Source organism: Desmodus rotundus, chromosome 4, assembly GCF_022682495.2.
Source record: "Desmodus rotundus isolate HL8 chromosome 4, HLdesRot8A.1, whole genome shotgun sequence".
NCBI lineage: Eukaryota > Metazoa > Chordata > Mammalia > Chiroptera > Phyllostomidae > Desmodus > Desmodus rotundus.
Window position 1 is genome coordinate 91,673,979 of NC_071390.1, and position 27,603 is coordinate 91,701,581.

Sequence of the window (27,603 nt, forward strand, 5' to 3'; positions counted from 1 at the left end):
TTGCAGAGTTTTTTGTGAAGTTTCTTTTTGTATTTATTTGAAACACATATGGCACACTAGCTAATTAATATACTCCTGTATTTTAACATTGATACCTTATCAGAATGGACTGAAGGATTCGGTAAGGATATCCGTGACTTTGACAACTCATCAAGTACAGGACACTGTCTGAGTCAAGGAAGAGTTGCCCGAAGCAAAAATCAAGAAATGTTAACACTTGATTGATTATGTGGCCTAGATCCATGAGTGGTTTTGCAAAACAATGTGCCTTTTAGTAATAGCATAAATATGATATATCAAACAATCAGTCACCTGATGTCATTTCATGGAGAACGATAAAGCAGTCAGCATATACAAATGAGGTTTGCCCACAGATGCTTATATATTCTTATTATCCAAAATCTATGAGAATTATAGGGTACACACACACACACACACACACAAGGGTGGGCAAAAGTAGGTTTACAGTTGTCCATATGAAAAATAATATAATAATGAATAAATAACAATACAAGGATAAATTCTGTATTTCACATACTCACAACTGTAAACCTACTTTTGCTCACCCTGTATATGTATATGTGTATGTATGTGCGTGTATGTTTACATTTATCTAGAAAGCTGCAATGAAAGTTTAAAACCTTATTTGAAGAATGGCTTTGAGCACACTGTGAGTTCCTGATGATAAAGAACAGATGGGATTCATTGCGAACTCAGTGTGAAACAGGAGGAAAACGCCTGCAGATATTTGAGCCTGGTATGGAACAGCTACTCCAGCCCCAGTAGCCAGGGCTTATCAGGGTGAAAGGATCAAGCTGATAAACACAAGGCAAAGTTTGTGCAAAAGAAGTGAAATCAGCCAGTAATGATTTGATTCCTGAAAGGAAAACATCACTTCTGGAAGGGATGCTTCAAATGAACTAAAAAATAGAGACACACTGATCTCAATAGGCTTCAATTACAATGTTGCAAGATTTGTGTTTCTGGCCCTCCAAGAAGCCCAGCAGTAATTTATGATCTGGAAGGGCTTGTATACACAAAGTCAACTTCTCTTTTAGTTGTTAGACACCTCCCCCGACCTTGGCGAGTCTCCTGAGAGAAGAAATATGCCAGTCAAATGGCAAATCAAACTCAAATTTCCACATAATTCACAGTGGGAAAAATATTTAAATACCTAAGAATATAGCAAATAGGCTGCTTGGAAATCTTACTTAATAACTGGAAGTCTGCTTAATAACTGAGAGAGGTAAAAGAAGAAAAAATTATTATTATTTAATAATGAAGGAGAGAAAGATCTCAATAGTTATCTGAGAATGGATAGAAGACTGAACACTTGACCCCTTTTGGTGTAACATTTTTATAACACTTCTGGTGCTCAGAAATGCACGGTGTGATATAAGCCATTATTCAGTTAATGAGATGCTAAGCCCCAATTTGCATTGAAATTGTCCAGTGTTGCTTTTCATTAAAGAGATGACGACTCAGAAGGTATTTTAGGTATTGCTACAAGTTTCTGTTTTCATTCCATTTTTATTTGGCAAATTGGGTCACATTGTATTACAAGACGGTAAACAGAACTATAATGTACTCATGTCACCTGATTTGGCTACACAGAAATGATAAAACACGATAGCTCCCTTGCACCTGGCACGAAATCTCAGCACAATGCCATGCTGAAGCAAATCAGCAGACCTTTGTGTGATAACCGAACTGTTTACCTTAAGGCACTTTTGTGAATATTAAACTGTGTTCTTGGAAGGCAAAATATCGGCAACAGTCTGACAGGTTAGAGCTCTTACATTTTCCTTGGATTTTGTTGGCATTGCAAACTAGCTGAGGCTTTGCTCTCCACAGAACTCATTAGCCAGAGGGAGGAAGCACCTGGCTGTCGCTGACGTGCTAGTGGTGGCGCCAAAAGTGGTAGACTCTCTTTGGAACCATATATAACCGAGCTTCAGGGCAATTTTCTAAGATGCCAGGTCCTTGGGAGAGAGTCTAGATCTTTTTATCTCCCTCTCAGTACAAACTGTGAGACTATCATCTAGCAAGGGCCCTTCATAAACGTTTACCATAATCATAATTCTCGTCACAGACCAGGAAGGTAGGGCAAAAATCGGTCAACTTGTTGGGAATGAAAACTGTCTTGTGGAAAGAAGTTGAGTAACTTGTCTCTAGGCAAAGGCTGGCCTGTTGGTCTATAAAGGGCCAGATAGTAAGTCTCATCTTGCTGGGCTGAACCACCCAGCTGTGCCCTGGACTGCGAAAGCAGTCATGGACAATGCCTAAATGAATGAGTCCAACTGTGTTTCAGTACAACTGTATTTTCCAAAACAGGCTGGGGGCCAGACTTGGCCCACGGGCTATAGTTTGTCAAGCACTTCTCTAAAACCACGTAACAGTTCCTGCTGTGGTCACTCACTACTGCTAGCTGTGTACGCAAGGAAAATTTTTGAGAAGAATAATTAAAAAAAATAATTCTACTCTAGAGTTCATTGTGATTTTATCCAAAATGGGTAAAACTGTAATTGCCTTAATGCTCGACAACACAGAAATAGTCACGCATATCAAACAGAGGTAACATTATCCAGCTGCCCAAACATAAATTTGAAAAATGGATGATATCTCAATATTTTTTAAATAAATGAGATTAAGTGAAAAATTCAGTAGACAAAAATTTGTGCACATAAGGACAGAAATTAAACATGAACATACATCATCAAAACACTTAATTCTGAGTGTATGGAATTTGAAATTCGTGCATAGAAGACAGAGGGAAACCCCTGAGATAATTCTCACAGTAAGTTGGCAGTCTCCTATAGGGCACTACTACTCAGTATTGAGATAAATAAATGATAGCCTTTTCCTGAAAGACACGTATAAGCAATGGGATATGACAGAGAAAATAAAATTGTGACACATCCTCTACTGGATAGTGAGGGAGAGTGGGGAAGAAGACTCTCAGAGAACCATAACAGCGTGAACATCAGAAGAACTCACCATGAAGGAAGCTGGGTTAGTGCGGCGGCTGGAGCTGTGGTGGGCAGGAGGGATGAGGCCTAACGTGAAGAGCTCGACATGGCATACCAAGGAGTTCAAACTTTGTCCAGAGGCACTATGTTGAGAGGAGTGGGCTTCACTGATAGGACTTAAATTCAAAACCAAATAATGTCTTTAAAATTTTGGGCATTGATATGAAGGATCTACTAAGTAAAGCAAGGATGGCACATAGGAAACAATTTTAAGAAATACCACAGAAAAGTGGCGCTAGAGTATCAGTGGAATGCTGAATCCCCCTCATACTGCTGTGCAGCCTGCAGCAAGGTTGCTAGCCTTTCTAAGTGTCCTTCCCCTCAGTGTCACAGTTGACACAGCAATGCTTTCCTTGATTAGTATTATAAAAATTACAAAAAGTGTTTTAAAACTATTGGTACAGTGCATGTTCTAAAGGATAAACATATCATCGGAGGTTGTTAGTACTGAGTATAATAATATATGTTAGAAGTGGTAGAGTCTTGAATAAAATAAGTTTGAGAATAACGGAGAAAAAGGAAGGAAGTACTAGACAGATTAGCAAAGCCCCTGGATAGGAGAATGAAAATGACTTGTCAAAGTTAACCTTCGGGAGGATTAGTTCATTAATCCAATTTGCGTTACTTTGGAAAGTTATTAAAATATTTGAGGTACAAAAATATTGGAGTCTGACCCAGTGCTGATGTAAAAATATGAAAAACGTGACTTTGTTGAAGTACATAGAATCTGTAAGATACATGCTATGCTGGACTTGTAGGAGTGGGAAAACATGAAGTGAACCAGGAGAAATGTATCTATGTGTATGGCTGAAGGGATGCAGTCAGAAGCTGACCTGCCATCGTCCAAGTCCTAACTCACCCATTACTGTGCGGAATCCGTTTTCGCATGAAATGTATAGCTACTGTGGCGAAAAACTCTTCCAAATTTTCTAAGAAATTCAAAGTAGAGAATCAAGAAAATAAATTTCTAATAACAGACCCAATTCGATTCTAATCTGTTTGAGTCAGTGTCGTTGATTGTCAATGCTCTTTTCCTCCCCACTTTGAATTCTGTCCCTTTAGCAATGTCCCTGTGAGCAGAGATGGCATGCCAGCACAGCTGCAGCCCCTCCTCCGTTTACTTCTTCTTTCTAATATGTAATCTGGAATGCCTGTCAATGCTCTTCGCCATTGTGTACTTTTTCATTCAATGTATAATTTCTCCATAAATAACTTGCTGATTTCATGTTCTTGCCTGTGATGTGGTAGCATGTCAAAGAGGCTTTTTAATCTGTAAACAAATTATGTCTATTGCTTTACCCCTGTCAAGAACTCCTTGACTCTCTTGCCTGATGAAAGTTAATTGGTTTGTTAAGTCCGACACTCATCTTTCTTTTTATTAATCCATGCTAAGTTTTTTCCATACCATTCTATACTTGCTTAAGTGTTCTCATGTTGTTTTTCATAGTCATTTAATCCAGTATATATTTTTCTAACTGGGGTTATATTTCTTTTTAGGGGCTTAATGTCTACTGAGCTACTCTCCCTAAGAAGAAAAGATCTGGCTAAATTTTGCTCAGTTTAATATTTATATTGCATTTTAGCATATGAATTTGCTCATGTTCTGACTTTGCTAAATTAACATGTGTTAAGTGGAACACAGAGTGTCAGATGGTGAATTACAGTTCAACAAGAGACCACAAGAGAATCTGAAATAGAGAAGTTTATTACCCATGGGTCCTGGAGGAAATACAGAGTGCCCAATGGGCCACACAGGGAGGGCAGGGCAGAGTGCCGACAGGGACAGCCATGGGACCGGAGGCACACGCCTCTTTTAGGACCCTTGGAGGGAGTGCTTTGGGCTCCCTGGCTAAGGCCAGATCGGTCAATCCCAACCAAAAGAGCGGTGCTTTGGTAAGTCGCACAGTGGCCCTATCTAAGTACAAGGGGAAGCCCTGGAAAGTGGGGGACTATTGATCGCAAGGGCCACCGGCGCAGTCATATCAGGAGCTTACACGTGTTTGTGACTCTGCTGGCCGTTATCTAGGACCTGCATCTGTGTGAGTGGCCTGGTGTCAGTTAAGGGACCTGCAGGCAGCTTGGCCAGTCAAAATGGATGCCAAGGCAGCAAACCATGGAGTAGTTTATCTCAACAACCCAAAACAGAAAAAAATGTGATTCGAGATGGTCGTCTCTGTCAAATGATCTGATCACAAATGGATAAAGTTTATGTGAAGTTGAAAAATACAATTAGGTTCTTATACATCTCTTCGCAGTGGAAGTAAGGAAGGAAGGAAGATTCTGGAAAAGCCCATTTCAACTTGTATCTCCCCTAAAGTCATGTGATATCACTTGAAACCATGCTCTTTGACAGTGGCATCCAACAACAGCTCTATCAGAACGTCTCTAGTGATCAATTAAGACAAAAATGTGACTTCTAGATATATATTCTCTTAATTATTTTAAATACTAAAACTATACTTTCTAGACACTATAATTTTTATTAGACTCTCCACTTTAACTTAGTGAAATAGGATACAGTATACCATTAATCCAAAAACATGACATTATGAAGTGATCAAATGTTGAGAAACTGTATTAAACTTTCTATCTAGTGTAAATTATATCTGTAAAATGATATTGTGGTCATTTAGAACCAGCAAGCAGACCTAAATAAGATAGGACAAGTAATAAATTTTGGCTGAAATGGGTATTTCTGAACAATGAAGTGAAATGGAACAATAAAATATGTATTTAATGATTGACAAGAAATCAATGAAGAATAGACTTGGCCATTTGGCAGCATGCTGAAGCATTATAAATCTTCATAGAAATAGAACATTAATTCTGTTCATTTCATTAATTGTCTATGATTTATTTAATCAAATTGATTCAACATCTATTCAATAGAAAACACTATGCTAGTTATTGGGTGGGAGAAGATGTGTTTTCTCCACCTTTAAGGAAAAGCAGGAATGTGCATAAATAATATACAGTTGTCGACAAAGAGTGAAGGGAAGAGAAAGAGCTGAATGTGGTCTAAGAATATGTTCTTAAAATGGGTATAGTGGGACTCAAGGTCTCAAAATAGAGCATAGACATTGCAATTTGAAGGGGTTGCTTTTAAATCCTAATCTAGCAAGAGAATTTCAAGTACAACATCTCAGATTTGTGACTACAACACTACCAGATCCTATATGTTTTTACTAACTCTTCTAAACTATTGACCAGACTCCAAAATTCTATCACGGGTAGCTTCAAATATTATTTTACTGCAAAAGTCAATAAAACAAACAAACAAATAATATCCATAAAAATTAATGAAAAGAACATAAGTAGACATATTTAATGGAGAAAATAAAAAATATATATACAAAAATAGTCTTTGTTAATACTTCCTTATTTTAAGAAATCAGTCACAGTTACAAGAATGAGGAAATAGTGACAATCTCACACATAACACATTTTAGTGTCTTAGTACGCACTGTCATAAGTTACATTGAGAAAAATCAGAGCAAATAAATCACTGTTTATACCTGTGGTGCCAGGGTATTATCAATTTTTCAACAAATCTTAGAGAAATTTAATTGGAATAGTTTATGATTCTCATATATTGAATAATATCTGAGAATTACTAATATCTATATATTTCTTAAATGTTCACACAAGTAACATTGGTTAGGTATATGCTCCATGCCAGAAACTTTGCTGAACAGTGGGGTACATTAATGTGCAGTATTCCTAATTTCATGGCAGAATAGCAGAAGATGACAAAAAGTAAATGATGGAATTTTAAAGCAGAATGATGGTTTAGAATGAAGAAGAAACAATAAGTAAGCTAGATAGGACAAATATTGCTTTGAAGGGAAATTTTCAAATATAGAAAAGTTAAAACAGTCAGTTAAGTCAATTCCAGGTATACAGGGTGGTGGCGGGGTGCCTGACAAAGTCAAAATGGTGCAAATAAAGGGCAGTACTAATTTTACTGCTTCTAGTCTGGATAGCGGGCAAATGAAGCAGGATGCTCATTCTGAGCAATACTGTCTACTTACTAAGGTCATACACTCTGAAGTAGTCACAGAAAGACAAATACCCCGATGAAGGTCCAGAACCCTCTCCATCTCGGGGTGAGCCACTCCAGTTCTGGAGGTACTCGGTGTGACTAGAAGACCTGTGGGGGTGGTACGGCCTCTCCAGGAACTCGGGCACATACAAAACTGAGGAAGTTGTGGATGTTCCGATTCTAACAAGTAGGTTTTATGATCTCTAGTCACAAGGAGCAACAGCTCATTTGTTAATTTAGTTCCCAATTCTTTCACAAATTCTAAAAACATTGTAACAGCATTGTTCCAATAAAACTTCTGGCGATGTCTTTTAGACCCATCTGAGAGCAGTCTTGTGGGAGGGGTTTGGCCTGAGGAGCTGCTGGATTCCCTGGATGGGTAACATTTAAGGAAATTCTTTTAGATGGAGGATGTGTGTACCGATCAAGGAAAGCACAGGACTTTCATTTGGAACATCATTAAGGTTTGTAAAAACATTACCTGCTCTGCTTCTCTGCAATTAGTCTATCCTATTGGCTAACTCCGTTGGAGTTCATCAACCCCACACCTATTTAGAATTGAAAGAGAAAATATAAGGGAAATAATTACTTAAGACATGCGCCAGTGAAAACAGACTGCTATTGTGAAAACAACAATGAAAATCTACCCAGGTAAAGCTAGGGTTAGCTAGTGTTCTTCTTAAATTGAAAATCACCTGATCCGAACGACAAAGTCTGGAGGTCAGTGATGACAGTGCCCCTAAAAGTGAAATTACTCAACATTGAAGACTGAAGCCAGAAACCACAAAACCTCCGGTTAACAACCTTCCCAGCTTTCACTCTCAGTGGGGCAATTTCTAAGCATGAAAGGCAATCACCTAACTCATTCACAAAGTAACCCAGTAAGAAGATGATTCTATGTGTGGAACTTGTTTGTGAGTTAAGCTCTCCCCCAGCTCCACCCTCGGACTGGCCACCTGAAGCTGGAAAGCCTCCTGCTCAGATGTGCCCTCAAGCCTCTTCCACACCTGCTTAGGCTTAGTGCACGTACTGTGACAGGTTTTTCTGCTTTCCAGTCCTACTACTGCTCCCTGGGTGACAGCAAATAAGTAACAGGGTAGGCTGCCTAGAATACCTTTATTCTCTGATTCCCCAAACGGGGGAGATTTGGAGAGGGGTTGGAGGTTCCTTCAAGCTGAGATAAATGATTCTTATCCAATAGAACAAAAGGATCATAGAACAAAATGAACATTTAACCGTGCTGATCAGACTAGAATCAACAAGGAGAACAAACTCATGAGGTTATATACAACACCCCGCAAATTTTCAAACAAGCATAGTTAAATTTACATATTAATGCAAAACCAAAAAGCACTCTTTCTTTGCTCTATTAAAAATTGCCTCTTGAAATCCTTCCGGGGAGGACGGCGCCACCTTTCAAGGTGGTTTCAACCATGTCTCTGTGTGTCTGTCTCTGTCTTTCTGTCAGTGTTGTCTCTGCCAACTCTTCTTAGTCTCAGAGGGCTACTAATTCTCGGTCTAAATTATGCTTGCATTCTCTGACCTTGTAACTGCATGTCTTTACAGGATGGGAGTGATTTAGTGCCACAGACTTCCTTTCTGTTGCCTCTACAAAATGGTGTTACTCTAGTGTCAATGCAGCACAGATAGGGTATAGATAATACTCTATCTTGCTGAACTTATTTTTAAAGTATATTTTATTGATTATGCTATTAGAGTTTTTCCAATTTTCCCTCTTTATCCCCTCCACCCTGTACCCCCAGCCCTCCAGCCCTCTTAGTTCATGTCCCTGGGTTGTACATAGAAGTTCTTTGACTTCTCTGTTTCCTATACCATTCTTAACCTCTACCCATCTATTTTATGCCTACCAATTATGGTTCTTATTCCCCGTACCTTCCCCCTCATTCTTCCCCTCCCCCTCCCCACTGAAAACTCTCCATGTGTTGTCCATTTCTCTGATTCTATTCTTGTTCTAGATTTTTGCTTAGTTTTTTTTTTGTTTTTTGTTTTTAGGTTCAGTTGTTGATAGTTGTGAGTTTGTTGTCATTTTGCTGTTCATAGCTTTTGATCTTCTATTTCTTAGGTAAGTCTCTCTAACATTTCATATAATAAGGGCTTGGTGATGATGAACTCCTTTAACTTTATCTTATCTGCCCTTCCATTCTAAATGATAGCTTTGCTGGATACTGTAATCTCGGATGTCGGTCCTTGCCTTTCATGACTTCAAATGATTCTTTCCAGCCCCTTCTTGCCTGTAAGGTTTCTTTTGAGAAATCAGCTGATAGTCTTATGGGAACTCCTTTGCAGGTAACTGTCTCCTTTTCTCTTGCTGCTTTTAAGATTCTCTCCTTATCTTTAATCTTGGGTAATGTGATTACGATATGCCTTGGTGTGTTCCTCCTTAGGTCCAACTTCTTTGGGGCTCTCTGAGCTTCCTGGACTTCCTGGAAGTTTATTTCCTTTGCCAGATTGGGGAAGTTTTCCTTCATTATTTGTTCAAATAAGTTTTCAACTTCTTGCTCTTGTTTCTTTCCTTCTGGTGCCCCTATGACTTGGATGTTGGAATGTTGAAAGTTGTACCAGAGGTTCCTAAGCCTCTCCTCATTTTTTTGAATTCTTGTTTATTCATTCTGGTCCAGTTGGATGTTTATTTTTTCCTTTTGTTCTAGATTGTTGATTCAAGCCCTGGTTTCCTTCCCTTCACTGTTGGTTCCCTGTGTATTTTGTTTTATTTCACTTTGTGTAGCTATATATGGTACAGTTTGGTTTTCTTCCAAGTGTGTACAAAACATGCCCTGTGATCAAAATTACAGACATACAATCGTTGATCAGTTTCTAGTATATCTCATATTTGACAATGGATGTTGACTAATCTCTGTCTTTCCACTGTTGCATGTTGCTCTGGCTTTAGTTTCAAAGTTTTACTCACATTACTAAATGTACTTTTTAAATATACTTATATTTTTTTTTCTTGTGAATTTTACTTTCTATTTTAACTAACCAAAGTAGGTGCTAACTCCAAATATGTTCCCAATGGTATTTTTTTAATAAAAAGGTCACATCTTAAAATTTCTCCAGTTCCATAGAAAAATATCCCCCAGAGGTACTTGTCAAGGATAATGCTAAAATTTCTTTTCTTGGAAGGGGGTTGGAAATAATCAGGGACCTTTGAGGCCTTTGTAACTGTTAGTTTCTAAGATGCTATAATTATTTGGCCTCATAAAATCCTTGATAATACAGGTAAAATCAAATTACTGCCATAACATTTTTGTATATTGGGGAAATTTTCAAATAGTCATATTGGTGTCACATAGAAATCTTATGTGATGGAAATAAAGTTAAAGGACAATAAAGTTCTAAATAAAACATACATCAACTTTTCCTAGTCAAGATCCTTATTTTTTATGTAAACTTTTTTTTTTGTGAACAGTATTAGACTTAGAGAAAAAACAGTGGCAATATTGCAGAGTTCACCTATAATCCCCACACAGTCTCCCTATTATTAATTCTTAGAGTAGTGTGACACATTTATTACAATGAATAAACAAATACTAAAACATTATTATTAACAAAAATCCATACTTTGGATTTCTTTAGTTTTTGTCTAATACCTTTTTTCTATTCTAGAATCTCATCTAGAATACATTAAATTTAATTCTCAGGTTTCCTCAGGCTCCTCTTGGCTGTGATGAAACATCTTTAGTTTTTATTAACATCAGTTCCCTCTGTATTACTTTTAAACGGTCCCCCAGGGTGTTCTCACTCTAATTGTTGTAAATTATTGTTGTAGTGTTTAATTTCTATCATTTATCAAGAGAATAAGCTACTACTTAAGAGATATATTGTAGATTCCACAATAAAATCTTTCTTTCTCTTCCTTTCTTTCACTGTTTCATTCTTATTTATCTTTCTTTCCTTCTAAAATTATTAATTGACTATCAACTGTGTGTCAGGCATTATTCTCTGTTATGGGAATTCATCCATCAACAAGCCACTAGAAAACCTGCTTTGTGGGACTTACGTTTTTGTGAATAGAGACAAAATGCAAAAAATAAGCAGAATAAGTAAATTACATAGCAATCTGAAAAGTGATAAATGCCATGAAGGGGATGAAATAAAGCCAGGTGAGAAAGATTGGGGGGAAGGAGCAGTCAATGTCATCCTCAAATGACAGAGAAAAAAAGAATTGAAGGATATGAAGGTGTGAACCTTGCAGATGTCTGGTAATGGAGCATTCTGTGCAGAGGGAAGAGCCAGTGTGAAGGCTTTGAGACAGCAGCTCCCTGGAGTATGTGAGGAACAGGTGAGGATTCTGGCATAGCCAACTGGTGTGGAGTGAGAAAGGAAGTGAGAGCTGAGCAGCCTGGTCAGCAGGAGAACAGAGGGTCAGACCTGACAGATCCTTGAAGAACTTTGCAAGGCTTATAGTTTGAACTTTGCAAAATAGGGAAAAAATTTGGAGACTCTGAATAGAACTGTTCCATAATCCATGGTAAAACTGAATCGCTCTTGCCGCTTTGCTGGGAATAGACTGTAGGAAGCAAGAGTGGAAGCTGGAAAAATGTTAGGAGGCTACAGCAGTAATTCAGGCAAGAGATGGAGGTGAAGTAGAACTAGTTGGAGGAGCAGTAGAGGTGTTTTAGTGGTCTAAACACCACTAAATGTGGTCTAGTTCTGGAAATATATAAAGATAGATCCAAAAACAATTCTTCAATAATCAGATGTGAAGTATACAGAAAATTAAAAGATGATTGTAAGGATTTGGATCTAAATAATCATACCACAGAGTTGCCATTAATGTGACAAAGGCTGAAATGGCACAGATTTGGGGAGGTGGGCAGAGTTAGGAGTTCAATTTTGGACGTGTTAATTATCTATTAGATAATATCTATTATGGATTAGAAATACCTATTAGATGTCCAGTAGGAGGTATCGAGCAGGCAGTTGAACATATGTCTGGAGTTTAAAGTGGAGTTCCGATATGTAGACATGAATTTGTTACCACGAGCACACGATCCCATTTGAAGCCACAAGATTTTATGAGATCTGGAAGAGTAAGTGTTTAATATTAATATAGGTCAACGTAGGAAGGCCTGAGTCCTTGCAAAAACAGGAGGCTGGAAGGGAAGTTCCTAAAGAAGCAAGAGGAAAACCAAGAGAAGTGGTGTCCTAGAAACCAAGTGAATAAACAAAGGCCTCTGAGAAGAGGGAATGAATGATCGCAGAAGACATTAACATATTTATGACTTTTTAAAAATAATTTATTATTTATTTTTAGAGAGAGGGAAAAGGTGGGAAAAAAAGAGGAAAATGTGTGAGAGAAGCATCAATCAGTTGCCCCCTCACATGGCCCCAGCTGGGGAACTGGCCTGCAAACCAGGCACTGAACTGGCCGAGCCTTCACTCTGTGGGATGATGTCCAACCCATTGAGCACACCAGTCAGTGCAACACATTTACAATTTTAATTTGAAGTATTGTAAAACATAGTGAGAAAATTTTATATTTACTGTACAAGTTGATTTAATAGGAAGGAAAATGGACTTTGGATTTAGAATTCTGTAACTACAAATATAATCACCTATAATGTAATTATTTGACACTGCCACCACTCAGGGTGTGCCTTGGGCAAGTCGCACTCCTTCTTTATTCCTGAGAGAAGCATGTCCTCTGGCCTTCCCCTTAACTTGTCCATTTCCTGTGTATTGGCAGGCTGCAACAGATAAAAATACTGTTCAACAGTTTTTCATATTTTGAAAATGTTTAATTTTAGCTCTGACTAAATAAACCTGTATGTTTTCATCTGGGAAGATTAGAATCACGATTATGAATTGTAGTTGTCTTTAAAAAGATAGTTTTGACTGCTTTTTCTCCCTGGCCTGACTCATGTGGATGCTATTTAATCATACCTAGGCTGAGAGTTGTTTAAGAGGATCGTATGCAAAAGCCAGGGTTCCAGGGGTGTGAAGATGCATGTCTTTATAACAAATGGTTTTAAAATTCTGTACATCTACCTTTCTAAATAAATCGGAGAGATAAGACCATGGAAAAGTTTGTTAGAAAAACTGGTGACCAGGAACTATATCTGCAAGATGACCTGACTTACAATTTGAAAATGGTTAAGGTGGTTCTGTAACTGACAGCCCTAGGATCCATGACTTTGGATTCTTAGAAATGGTGGCAGCCAAGAAGATAGCCCACATAAGGACAGGTGCTTGAAAGTCAGGAACTCATCCTAATTTACAATAGCCAAGTGCTGGAAGCAACCTAAGTGCCCATCAGTAAATGAGTTGATCAAAAAACTGTGGTACATTTACACGATGGAATACTATGCACAGAAATGAAGAAGGAGCTCCTACCCTTTGCAACAGCATGGATGGAACTGGAGAGCATTGTGCTAAGTGAAATAAGCCAGATGCTGAAAGACAAATACCGTATGATCTCACCTATAAGTGGAACCTAATCAACAAAACAAACAAGCAAGCAAAATATAACCAGAGACATTGACATAAAGAACAAACTGATAGTAACCAGGGGGGAGGGGGAGGGGGTAATGGGGGGGAAAGAGGAAAGGGTTGTCAAGGAACATGTATAAAGGACACAGGGACAAAGCCAAAGGGGAATAGGATTGAGAATGGGAGATGGGGATGGCTGGGGTAGGGGGAGTGGTGGGAGAAAAATGGAGACAACTGTACTTGAAAAACAATAAAAAAAAGAGAGAGAGAGATAGAATAAAAGCACAAATTGGTAGGTACAAAATAGAGAGGAGGATGTTAAGAAAAGTATAGGAAATGGTATAGCCAAAGAAGTTATATGCATGACCCATGGACATGAACTAAGGTGGGGATTGCCAGAAGAAATAGGGGGCTGGGTGGAGGGGACAAAGGGGGAAAAATTGGGAAAACTGTGTAATAGCATAATTAATAAAATATATTTTTAAAAGATGGCCTTCCTTAGCCTTAGAGGTATTATAGGTTTAGGGTCAGAAGAGTAAGTGTCTAATATGGACAAAAGTGTGATATCCGTGAAGCAGAAAGTGGAGTGAGTAACAAGTAGGTAAGTGTGATACGGGTAGCAAACCAGAAAGATAAATATTTTAGCCCAAGTTGATGGTCATCATTTCATTAAGCTGGGGGAACCATTGCAATAGCAGCCAAGGCCCCCAAAACAGTGAAGCTTCATGGTCAGCTCTGCAAGAGAACATTAATGGAAGTAAAGAAGATTAGTGAAGCACCATGGGACTCTGCTTTTAAGAGGAACTTAAAGATGTTGGAGCCTGAAGGATTCCATTGATGGATGCTCATACTTAATTCTTTCCTATCCTTCTAAAGATGGGTTCCAGGAAAGTCCAGGTTATGTTAGCATGAACATTTGTACCAGCATCTCACATTTTCTGCTGTGAGACTGAAGAGACCTCAAAAGTCATAAAGCCAGTGATCTGTTTCTCTGTCTCTAAACAAGACAAGATAAATCATTACAGACAAAATGTAAATATATTCTAAAACCATTCCTAAGTAAACAATTCCATCTTGGGCGATTCTGACCTCATATAAGAAACTTCATAAACATTGACTGATGAGCCGAACTCAACCATAACCAACAAACTTCAACATCAGGAAAGTTTTCCTCGTTGCTACTTTAGTCTCTCCTGTTTTATTTCCTGTTATTAAGACCTCAGTAAATGCAGAGAAGAGCTCGTCATCAATCTCCATGTAATATTTGTTCTGTACACGAAGACTATTATTAAATTTCCTTTCCAATCCCCAAACCCACTTAGCCTTCTCCTGTGCAGGCTAAACAATCCATCTCCCTTTTTTACTGTAGTCTTGCCTGAGTTTCTCGCATTACACAAGAGCAGAAGTCACAGGGGATTTTGAGCCCGGCATTCCTCAAGCACGTTCAGAGCGACGAGAAAATGGCAATGGTGTGTGGAGATGCCACCACTGATACATGATAACTAATGGAGATTTTCAAAGAAATGGCTAACATCTGAATAATTTTATAATTTAAGTTTTCTATAAGACACAGAAGAAAAGATGCTCAATGAGGAAGAATAAAAGGTTTGTGCTTGGCCTGTATTCTTTAAATACATGTTCTTCACTTCTACAGTCCCTCAAAACTCCTAAAATCTGAGTTTCCTGTTTAATACCTGTTCATGGGTTCACTCTATGAAACGGCAAATGCCTTGGAGTCTTCTTTATACAAGTAGATTCTTCTTTGAAGACTAGAGAAAAGAAAAATGGTTCATAAATTCCTAATGGCCTCAGAGAAGAAGTATCTTGAATTCCATTCAGAGAAGTTAAATATAAAGAGTGCAAGCTATTTATCAATGTGACTCTGACAATGAAAGGACTGAGGCATGAAAGTTTTTAGCTGTGAGAAAGTTTGGCTACTAAAGTGTATCCAACATTCAAGTCTCGCGTCAGCAGCAGATGCAAGAGAAGTTAAATGTCTTTTCCTCCAGGACATTGAGAATAAACTGCTGACATTGCCAAACTGGTTCCACAGTTGACACAGAAGACTGGAAAGCTACAACTTGATCTCCCATGTTTTCTTGAAAGAGCAACACTGTCACATTAGAACTTCACTAGACAGTCACTCAAATACTAAGCTTTAATCTGTAAGGTGATCACTTCACTTCTAAATATTTTATTTGAATTCAATGTAATCATTGTAGCAATCTCCTATCCCTTCCAGATGTATAAAGATTTCATGCCTTAACACCTGGAAAGATTATCCAGCAGACCTGTCATCGTCACTATGAAATACATATAATGCTACTCAGTCTTTTACTTCAGCCTAAGTTCTTAATAGCGCCCAGTTGACTCAAGTGGTTTGTATGCATTTCAGTTTTAATTTTATGTCTTAATTTACAGTTTGATTCAAAGAGTCATACTCCACCAAGGCTTTGAGAAAAGGGGAGAGTCTCGCATTCTACAATACTGTCATTAGTGACTGAACAGATAACTGGTTTTCTGCAAAGCACGTTTTGCTTAGGGAATGCACACACTCTGGTTAATCAACTGGCAAACAAGACACCTAGAGTTATCACTTTGCCACCCTATTGCTCCATCAATAATGTACAGACTGTCATTAAGAAATCATTTCCCCTTTCTGCACTGAATTTTGAGAGCTGCATCATGTGAGAAAAAATAGGAATTATAGTGTGGAGACTGTGGGTCACGCTGTAATCTCAGATACACGCTGTGCTATTCCACAGACAGTCCATCAAGATATGTTCCAAAGCATGCACCAGTGCATATAAAAATATATAGGCTGAGACCACCAAACTCATTTCATTAGGACCTTTCAAGGTTAACATTATAATCATGCTTCGGGGCATAAACAGATCGCCAGCTGAGCTCAGGAAGGCTTTTCATTTCTGTGGAAAGATTGTCCCCAGTGGGTCAGTTTGCATTGGAGGTACATTGTACCTTTTGCAAACATTTCTGTACAAAAATGTCTTTCTTGCTTATTTCTTTATATTGTAAATTAGAATTTAAATAATCAATTTTAAATAATTCTCATCTAAAGGTTTCTTTTTTCTTTTTCTTTTGGTTGTTGTTTCCTAAATGTATAATGATAGTAGATAGATAGATGGTAGATAAGATAGAAAGAATGTCTTTGCTTTATTTACTAACAAATTTATGGAAGTACAACATATTAGAATTGAGTACAATCATGTCATAATGGAAATGTTACGTGACTAAGGACATTAATTATACTGCCAGTAGTAGTAGTAGTAGAAATTAACAGTTTCTATTGCCCAGAATGGTGTCTGATGTTTAGTAACAAATGTAGTAGATTTCTGACGTTTCTGGTCACTTGCCTTTTCAACAGCGTAAAAGACACAGCATGGTCCCTATCACCAGCTCCTGCTGCTGGCACCTTGCTCACAGCACCAGCAAAGAAGTCCTGCTTGGAATAACATCCTCCAAGTATTCACCTCACAGCTATTACAGAAGTATTCAGACAGGGAGGTGAGGAAACAGAGTTTGGGTCTCCATAAACAGCTAGACAGCAGAGAGAGAGAATATGAAAATTATCAGCCTGTCATACCGTGGCTCTTTTAATAAGCTTCGTCTGGGATTTCTTGTTCATCACTTGCTCCTTTTGATAGCTGCTCTCTTTCCTCTCATTTGAAGACCTGAAGGTTATTAGATACACTCAGCGATTTCTATAGTAGTGCTATCACTGAGAGTCCTTACATTTAGCCCTTACATTTTCTTTTTAACTGTACAGGGGCTACCATCTACATGTCCACAGCCTGTTCTGTGTGGTGCCCAGCTTCAAAGATCCCCTAGAGCAGCGCAGTTAACAAGTAATCACCAGCAGAGCCCATCTACTGAGGCAATAAATCATTATCCCAGACTGCCCGGGTTTAAAACCCACCCTCAACATTTTATTAGGCCATCATTTAACTTTTCTTGGCTTCGGTTCTATGCCTACCCCCATGACGCCAGCCACATTTGGGAATGAGCCACAAGGTCAGTGCGAAGACTACGTGAGTCATTTCAGAAGCGCCCGGCATGTGGCAGTAGATGCGCAGGAAGTGTTGATTGGATGAGTGAATGTAAAGTGCAGGGTGTACACCTGGCCTGTGGCAAATAGCTAGTTATTTTTGTGCTGTTTTTGTCATCACTTTATATTAGAAATATTGATCTTACTTAGAAATAGAGCCAGAGCAAACCCTGTCTTGGGCAATGGCTTTACTGTGCACATCAGAAGTCCTAGCATTTCAGAGTGGGAAGGCATGTTTAGCAGGGGAATGTCAAATTGCCTTAATCCAGTTTACTTAAAATCAATCGGCATAATGATCACTTTGCCTAATGAGACATTCATCTATAAGTTTCATTTATCAAATATGTAACTTTTCATCTTTACTAAATAGTTTTAGCCCAGAGGCATTTTTGTAAACTTTTATAGTGACATTTCCACCTCCTCTTGAGGGTTTCCAAGGCATTTCTCCCACATAAGACTCCATGTTTGAAGTATTAGAAAATAGGTTTAAAAAAAATCTACAAATGCTTGGAGTGGCATCTTATTACATATGAAATGTTACATCTGTGACAGAATGTCATAAGAATATGATTATTAAGCAAATGGGAGTTTGGGGGGCTGGACATTTTGAGAAGTGATTTTAGGTGAATCGACCTCAAAACCTCTTACAGGGCTGGAGTGAGAGCACGGCATCAGTCTGTGCCTGTGTCATTTGGCTGACTCCTCTCTGTGACTAGGTTCAGCTCTGTTGCCACCTGCTGACGGAGCTCGTCTGACAGCTTTCAAGATTAGATCAAAGACAAATTTCTAAATCTGGGGCCTGCTTGCCCACCTGGGTTGACCTTATGACAAAATAGCAAGTCTGTATTCTGCAGAGATTTGACGTGGCCACAGAAGTCCATTTTGCCCTGGTTATGAACTCACAATGGCATGCCTCCTTCCAGTTTTACCTGTTTCGATAATATATATTTTACAACACCCATCTTCTTTGATAATAGGTATTTTTATCATCATTGTCCTTCAGAAAACAAGAAAAAATATTAAAGGGCGGAAGGATGGAAGATTTGTCTAAGAAAAGAAAGTATAGAAGAATATTCAAAAGGTATCGGGACATGTACAATTTCTACACAAAGGAATACTAAGACTTATTTGACTAACAGCACCCCTTCTAAAAGCAGCCAACATAATAAACCTTTCTTTGAAATCAGTTTTACTTTCATAGATTCCATCTCTTAATGTGGAAGGGCTAACTGTCTGCCATGGCTATTTCCCAAAACTCTTTTGAATTACAAGTACTCAAAGGCAAAGAATTTATGTTTTAATGAGTGTGTGTAATTTTTCCTGACCTCAAAAGAAGGTATAGAAGATGCTAGGCACCCGGAGTTTGTTTAAAGTTCTGCCTGACTGTACGATGATGCGAGAGAGTCCGCCACATCATGTAGTAACTAGTAGTGTGGAAACTGACATCTGCCAACTAGTAATGGTGGTCATACCTCACTGCAGCTCCAACTGCTCACAGTCCGGTTCAGCTTGCCACCCTGAGCTCCAGCCAGCTGTCAGGATTGTCACAGCTGCCATCTTATTTACTGCCATAAGCTTTCTTGGCATTGTGGACCCAGACACTGCTGAGACAACGCCTGTCATTGGCTGTCAGAGACACAGGGCCGAAAGACTCTGAGGAACCCTGGGAAGGTGCAACATGTTCAAACCACCTGACAGTGGAACCAGTCGGCACCAAAGTCTCTAAGGTTGTTCTTTGTTGACTGATAAGATTGGACAAGGCACAGTAGGCCCTCCAGAACTCCTATTCAGAGCTGTTTAATTGAATGTGTCACTGACAAGGGACAATCACTTGGGCTGTAGCATCTATTCTGAATAAAACAATTGTTTTAAAGTAATTGGTCTGACAAGAAGGCTGGCAGCCATTAAGGATAAGATGCTGCATTTCTACAAGAAGAGACAGAAAACATTCTCCCTGTGATTGCCACGACTAAGCTTTTAAACTTTCCCCTCTTCTTCTCTTGAAACAAGTCCTTTTAAGACCTCTAATTTGAATAAACATGGAAGATTCTGGGGACACCACTTTGCTCTCTGTATTTTTTACACTCATAAGAGGCTCATCATCAGCTTGTTTAAATGATTCAGCAACAACAATTTGCAATGGATTAAATAGGGGGAAAGTGCAAAGGATTAGTTTGTCTCCGGACTTCTCTGCAGATCTCACTGTTAGCAATTCCTGATACAAGGACTGTGATTACGCAACATAAGACAGAAGGTCAATTACATCAGCTAGTTAGCACAGATTGAGCCAAATTTCCCCCGCATGTACATGGTTCATCAGGAGATTGGCTGAGTCTGAGATAGCCAAAAGCTTCTAAGCAAGTGGTGTTTAGCTATATCACACACCTTTGCAACAATAGAATACATGAGAAAGAAAAGAAAGGACATGCTCTAATCCACAATCACTGCGTTACTGTAACATTTTGCAAAATGTTTCACATATACTATCATTTGATCTTCACAGTATTCAATGTAGGAATTATTTTTAGCCATTTTATATACAGGAGGAAGGAAGCCCACTTATATGACTATGTGGTAGAGATTAATATGAAAGCAATATTTTTGATTCCAAGACATCATTTTTCTAACATAACACGATGACTAACTCCATCTCCAACCGTCTCTTTTTGCTATACCAAATATACTCTTCCTATGAACTCACATCTGGTCTAAAATTTTAACTGAAATATATCAATAGAGAAAGGAGAAGAAATTTATTATCCTTCCTCTAATACTTCATTTTTTGAACTGGAGTTTCCACTGTGAGTCCCTAGGCACATAAAGCCACTACCGTATAGTGATTACACATGCATGTTCTCAGTCATATTGCACAGGATTGAACCCAGCTCTCTGACCTCCAAAGCTGTGTGCACTTGGGAACTTTACTTATTTCTCTATGCTTCAATTTGCTCATCTTTCAAAAGAGCACTCATTCACTCACTCGCGCATTTACATTCATGCAGAAAGCATTACACACCCACTGCATGAGGGATACTGCCCCAGGCCCTAGCATATGATGACGTGAAACCAGCTAAATAAGATCCTTGCTTATATTACCAGGCAAGGCAGGCAGTTGACAATAAGTAACAGTTCTATTCATTGGGCAGCAATACCTGTAATGAAGAAAGAGAAATTCTGTTGAAGGATAGAGAGTGGTGGGAGAACAGGGAAGAGGTGCTATTTTTAGATAGAATGGTCAGAGAAGGCATCTTTTAGGAAATGCCACTTGAACAGAGATCTCTTTGTGGGAGGGAACCCTGTGAAGAGCATTCCAGGCAGAGGGAAGGACAAGTACGAAAGACCTGAAGTAGGAACATGCCTGTGTGTGTTCAAGCAAGAGCAAAGAGGTGTGCCTCGCACGGCATGAGTGCAGGGGAGGAAGCTGAAAGGCAATAGGGATGTAATCAGTGGTCATTCACATCGGGCCTTGAGTTAGGTCTCATTGTGATGGGAATCAACTGGCACTTCTGAGGCATGGAAATTGTCTCTCCTACTACTGTAGGAAGAATAGGCTGTAGAGAAACAAGGCAAGAACAAGGAAACCAGTTAGGAAGCAGTTTTAAGTAATCCTGGGGAGAAATGATCATATCTTGGACGAGAGCTGTTGCCGTGGAGGTGGTAAAGAGTGATAGTAATCTTTACTGATGAACTGGATGTAATGTAGGACAGGTGGAAAATATTAATCAGGGGTGAAAGCATTTAGCCTAAGTTATTAGGTGAAAAGTGATCCCAGTAATTGAGCTGGAACACATCAAGGGTGACAGGTTTAAGGGGGAATTAAAAGTGCCTGCTTCATAGGTTGAATGTGAAAATAAAAGCTTTGAGTACAAAGTCTGGTGTATGATAAGCCCTCAGTAAACACTAGGTATTGTTACAATCATTATTATCATCAGCATTATTACTAACTAATCAAGTCCTGCACATCTTATTTCCTAAACAGCTCTTACATGCATACTTTCTTCTCTATATTCACTGCTATGCTTTGATTCAAGCTTTCATTATATTGTATTTAGATTCTTTTTAAAAGAAATTTAAAGAGGGTGAAGAGAGGTAGACAGAGAGGAAGACAAACATTGATGTGACAGAGAAACATTGATTGGTTGCCACCCCACCAGGGTACCGAACCTACAACCTATGCATGTGCCCTAACCTAGAATTGAACCAGCAAACTTTTGTTTTGGGGACAATGCCCAACCAACTAAGTCACAACAGTCAGGGCATATTTGGATTCTTGTAATGGCCACCTAACTCAGTGTCCTGTCTCTAAACTTTATTTAATCCATTTTCTTCACTGTAGGCAAAAATGATCTTTCTGATGTGTAAATCTGAGCTTTTCCTAGCTTAAACATGTCAGTGGATCTCCATGGCCTATGGAATGAAGCTAGAACACCTTAACGATCTTGTCCCTGACTTCTTATCAGCCCTACTTTCCTAGTTTTTTCAGGCTCCAATATTGTCAAAATACCCATAGTTCCCCTAACAGCACAGGTGTTGCATGCCACCCTGCCCCTGTCCATGGCATTTAACTTGCCTGGAATATCCATTTAGTCTCAATGTATCTTGTAAAATTTTATTCTTCTGTTTAAATTCCAATTAGGAATCACATTTGTTTCGTCTCCCAGAAAGAGCGGCACCTCCACACATCCACGTCTTGTATGGAGTTCTATTACTATAAATAACACATTTCTTTCAATGTTAATATGTATGTATATATGTATCTCTCCTATACAACTGTCAATCCTTGAAGGCAAGAACATGTCTTCTTTACCTTCGAATGCATGTGTGTGCATAGTTAGTGCACATACATGTCCACCTTGTTGTTGTAACCTAGCTAGAATGATTGCGAGGAGAGGATTTCTCTCTGTCACTTCTGGGGTCTAGCTGTGAGAGACAAAGAGCGGAGTATCAATGTACCTGTACTTTGGTGCCTAAGATCATAGTTGCATAAGATAGGTTTTAGGGTCTTAACAGACTTCTTGAGTTTATAATGAATTTCCCAATGACCGAGTGGCTATTAACACTAGTGAGAGATGATAAATATGAAAGCAATTACAAAAGTGAAATGAAAGTGACTATGGGTGTAAGCCTTTGCTCCTCGCCTCACCTAACTACTGCGCTCTGTCGTGACTTCTTGCCGCCTGGTGTAGTCATCATTTCTTTCATTAGCTTGAAGCATTCCTACCAGCCTCAGCCTAGCCTCTTTGCGGGCATGTCAAGATAATTCCTGCCTTGGAGCTTTTACATTTCTGCTATTTTGAATGTTCTTCCCTGTTTTCTGAGACTGTGGGCCTGACACATGCAGTTTATAAGTCTTTATTATTTACTCTGGTTTGGATTGATACCTTCCTTCTCTGAGGTCATAACATTATCTGTACAATTTCCATTGGTTTCAAAGTATGCACGGTCTCAGGTTATTTTAGTACTATTCTACTTCTGCATTTATTTCTCCAAATCTCTTTTAATACCCTCATTTAAAAATACTGTCACATTTTCATTTTGCCTCTCTTAAAACCTATGGTACAGTTTGACCTCAGTACACATGTTCAATAATAGAGATTAAAGTGAAAAGAAAGATATATAAAGTGTGGTAATCAAACCCATAATTACAATCACTTCAAGCTTACGTTAATGGACTCTGGCATGATCTCAGATAGAATGTCTTTTTGAGGATCTCAAGGCATAAAAGGTGATAATCACATTTCCTTTCACTTACAATTATCATATTTTGCCATGTATAATGTGTACTTTTTTGCCCAAATTTTTGAGGGAAAAATAAAGATGAGCATTACATGTGGGTAGTACTAATTTGTTACTAGTACATAACATTTCTTATACCTTCTACCTGTTCTTGTGTTTTGTAATTATTTGTTACATGAAATTTCTTGTACCATAATATGTTAAAAAATAAATGCAAAAGTTCCTTTATAATACAAAAAACAAGTATAAATAAACAAGTATAAATAAACAAGTATATTTATCTAAATATGAATAAATAAAATTGAATTAAAAAATTAAAACAAAATATTTTTTCCTAATAGCTTGGGTCAAAAACATGGGTGCACATTATACATGACAAAATATGGTATATGTAGGAGAATGAACTAGTTAAAGCTTAAATATGATGATCAGTAGTCTTTATTGAAAGTTAGAGAAGGAGATTCTAGTTGGAAAAGAAAAGCAAAACTCATTTTCCTCTCAATTTCATAAGAATATTAAACTCACAGGCTATGTTTTACCATGCAGGAATGAGGAAACAGTATTATCAGATCTGGCAGTTTCCTTTTTCAAGGGAAACGGGCCCTATCTGAACATAGTGGGCAAACAATTTATTTGTTCAAGTGCTTCAAGAGCCAACATGTTGAGGACCAACCTAAATTGACCTGAAGTCTGGAGCCTTGCAGACTCAGATTATACTACTGCTGTTGCCCAGGAGCTACCGGAGAAAGGAGTAATCAGATTCATCAAGGGGAAGAGCTTTGAATGATCCAGCAAAATTGATGTTAGTAAATCCAGGACATGATTTAACTGCATTTCATTTTTGGTTTTCACTCCTGAAACAAGTTTTTTGTGAGAGATTAGAAAGTATTTCCTGTATTTTACATACACTAAAAAGTGAAATAAGGGGACGTGCACAGTCTTTTATGGTACACAGACCAAGGACAGTTTCCATCGCCCATGCAGTATCCAGAGTACAGGTTCCTCATTAGATAATTTCACACTGGCTGCCTCCCTTATTTCTCTGTCAAACAAAATTTAAAAATGAAAGCCCCGGACAAAGGGCATTGTAAATGAATTAAAAACTGTCACAGCTGTTTCAAGCAGCCTGGGAAGACATATAGTAAATTTTACTCCCCTTCATGTTATTTTTTTTCTTTGGATAAATATTGGCAAGTGGTCAGCCTGTCATGAGAGAGTCCAATTAAAATTATATATTTTTGCAAGTCTTCTTTTCTCTGATGTCAGTAATGGAGATCTTTCAGATAGTCCTTTGATAGCCACTCCTGGGCATTTTAATTTCCTGACAAATCTATCATCTGAAATTTGCCATTAGGAGTGGTCGGTCTCTGAGTTGTAATAAAATAGCACAGACACTGGTACTTGCCTTAGCATTTTAACAAAAAGACAATCGTTACAGATATCACTATGGTTCTCTGTTCTTATAACCTTACCTATGTCTGTGTATCAGTGTTCTATAGGAATAAAATTCGGCTGTGGATTTGATAAATTTATGAAGGAATGTATGTATACATGATATCTTAGACCAGTATTTCTAAACCTTCAGGATCTTTCTGGTCTGTCGGGTTCTCATTATGTTGTTATAAATCTCTTACACATATTTGGACTATGTAAAAAAAAAAGTTTCTATTCACTTCCAATGAAAAATACAATTTTCTAGAGATTATATTGAGAATAAGTGTAGATATTTTGAAGTGGAAAATTGCTAACAGAGACCAGAGCTACAAATTTAAACAGCTAGAAGTTATTGTCTTTAAAACGTATATTTATCCAGTTCTGGCTGGTGTGTCTCAGTGGATTTAGGGCTGGCCTGCAAACCAAAGGGTCATCAGTTCGATTCGCAGTCAGGGCACATGCCTGGGTTGTAGGCCAGGTCCTCAGTGAGGGGGTGTGCAAGAGGCAACTGCACATACAAGTAGAAGAGAGCAAGATTGCATTGGAAACCTATAGCCAAGGAGCTTGAGTATGGACAATGTTACATACCAAGTATCTCAACCTGCTTCCCAGGATATAGCAATAATGGAGGGTTGAATAGTAAACCATTCTAAAATGAAGCATGGTACTTGTTCTGCATAAGGCAATTTGTCCATATGGAGAAGGACCTTCTGCAATGGGCCAAAGGTAAAAGAAGGGTTTAAATCTAGGGTCGGAGGGTTGCTAAGAATTAGTGAAGTACGAGGTCCCTCGGGCACTGCTTGAGGTTCAGAGCTGGACCACCACCCTTGATGATCAGGTAGAATAGAATGGAGAACAGCAGACCCCAGGGCCACACGAGAATGGGAAATGTTGTAACCAAGAGCCTATGTGAGCTTTGGCTGCTTCCACCTTACCATTCTCCTCACCAGCACACCTAATCTTTTATCTAGGTGGCCACAGACAAAACATGGGGCCATTGAAACATTGGCAGAGGGCTGAGGTGGGTTCATGTAGGTATACACATACATGCAAAGAGATCCATTAACCACAGCTCAGTCAGAATATTCTAGATCTGAAAAATCCAAGCTGATGGAAGACTCCCAAACTCTTTTTATGAAGCCAGCATCATCCTAATCCCAAAACCAGACAAAGACACAACGAAGAAAGAAAACTTCAGGCCAATATCTCTGATGAACATAGACGCTAAAATTCTCAACAAAATATTGGCAAACCACATCCATCAATACATTAAAAAGATCATCCACCATGATCCCAGGGATGCAAGGATGGTACAATATTCGCAAATCAATAAACATAATACATCACATCAACAACAGCAAAGACAAAAATCACATGATCATATCAATAGATGCGGAAAAAGCATTTGATAAGGTACAGCACCCATTTCTGATAAAAACACTCAGCAAAGTGGGAATAGAGGGAGCATTCCTCAACATAATAAAGGCCATATATGAGAGACCTACAGCCAACATCACACTCAATGGACAAAAACTTAGAGCTTTCCCACTAAGATCAGGAACAAGACAAGGATGCCCTCTCTCACCACTCCTATTCAACATAGTATTGGAAGTCCTAGCCACAGCAATCAGACAAGAAAAAGCAATAAAAGGCATCCAAATTGAAAAGGAGGAAGTGAAACTGTCACTGTTTACAGATGACATGATAGTGTACATGGAAAATCCTATAGACTCCACCAAAAAACTACTCGACCTAATAAATGAATTTGGCAAAACAGCTGGATACAAAGTCAATACTCAGAAATCAAAGGCATTCCTGTATACCAACAACGAAACTGCAGAAACAGAAATCAGGAAAAAAAACCCATTTGATATAGCAACAAGAAAAATAAAGTACCTAGGAATAAACCTAACCAAGGAGGTAAAAGACCTGTACTCAGAAAACTACACAACATTGAAGAAAGAAGTTAAGGAAGACACAAACAAATGGAAGCATGTACCATGCTCATGGATTAGAAGAATTAACATCATCAAAATGGCCATACTACCCAAAGCAATTTATAGATGCAATGCAATCCCTTTTAGAGTACCCATGACATATTTCACAGATATAGAACAAACATTTCAGAAATTTATATGGAACCATAAATGACCCCGAATAGCTGCAGCAATTTTGAGAAAGAAGAACAAAGCAGGAGGGATCACAATACCTGATATCAAACTGTATTACAAGGCCACTGTAATCAAAACAGCCTGGTACTGGCATAAAAACAGGCACATAGACCAATGGAACAGAACAGAGAGCCCAGAAATAAAGTCAAGTCTTTACGGTCAATTAATATTTGACAAAGGAGGCAGGAGCATAAAATGGAGCAAAAACAGCCTCTTCAACAGATGGTGTTGGGAGATCTGGACAGCTACGTGCAAAAAAATGAAACTCGATCACCAACTTACGCCATACACAAAAATAAACTCAAGATGAATAAAAGACTTAAATATAAGTTGTAACACCATAAAAGTCCTTGAGGAAAACATTGGCAGGAAAATCTCAGACATTCCATGCAGCAACATCCTCACAGACATGTCCCCTAAAGCAAGGGACATAAAGGAAAGAATAAACAAATGGGACCTCATCAAAATAAAAAGCTTCTGCAAGGCTAAAGAAAACAGCGCCAAATTACAAAGAGAACCAACAGTATGGGAAAACATATTTGCCAATGATACCTCAGACAAGGGCCTGATCTCCAAAATATATAAAGAACTCACACTACTCCACTCCAGGAAGACAAACAACCCAATTAAAAAATGGGCAAAGGCTTTGACCCAGCAATTCTGCTGCTGGGA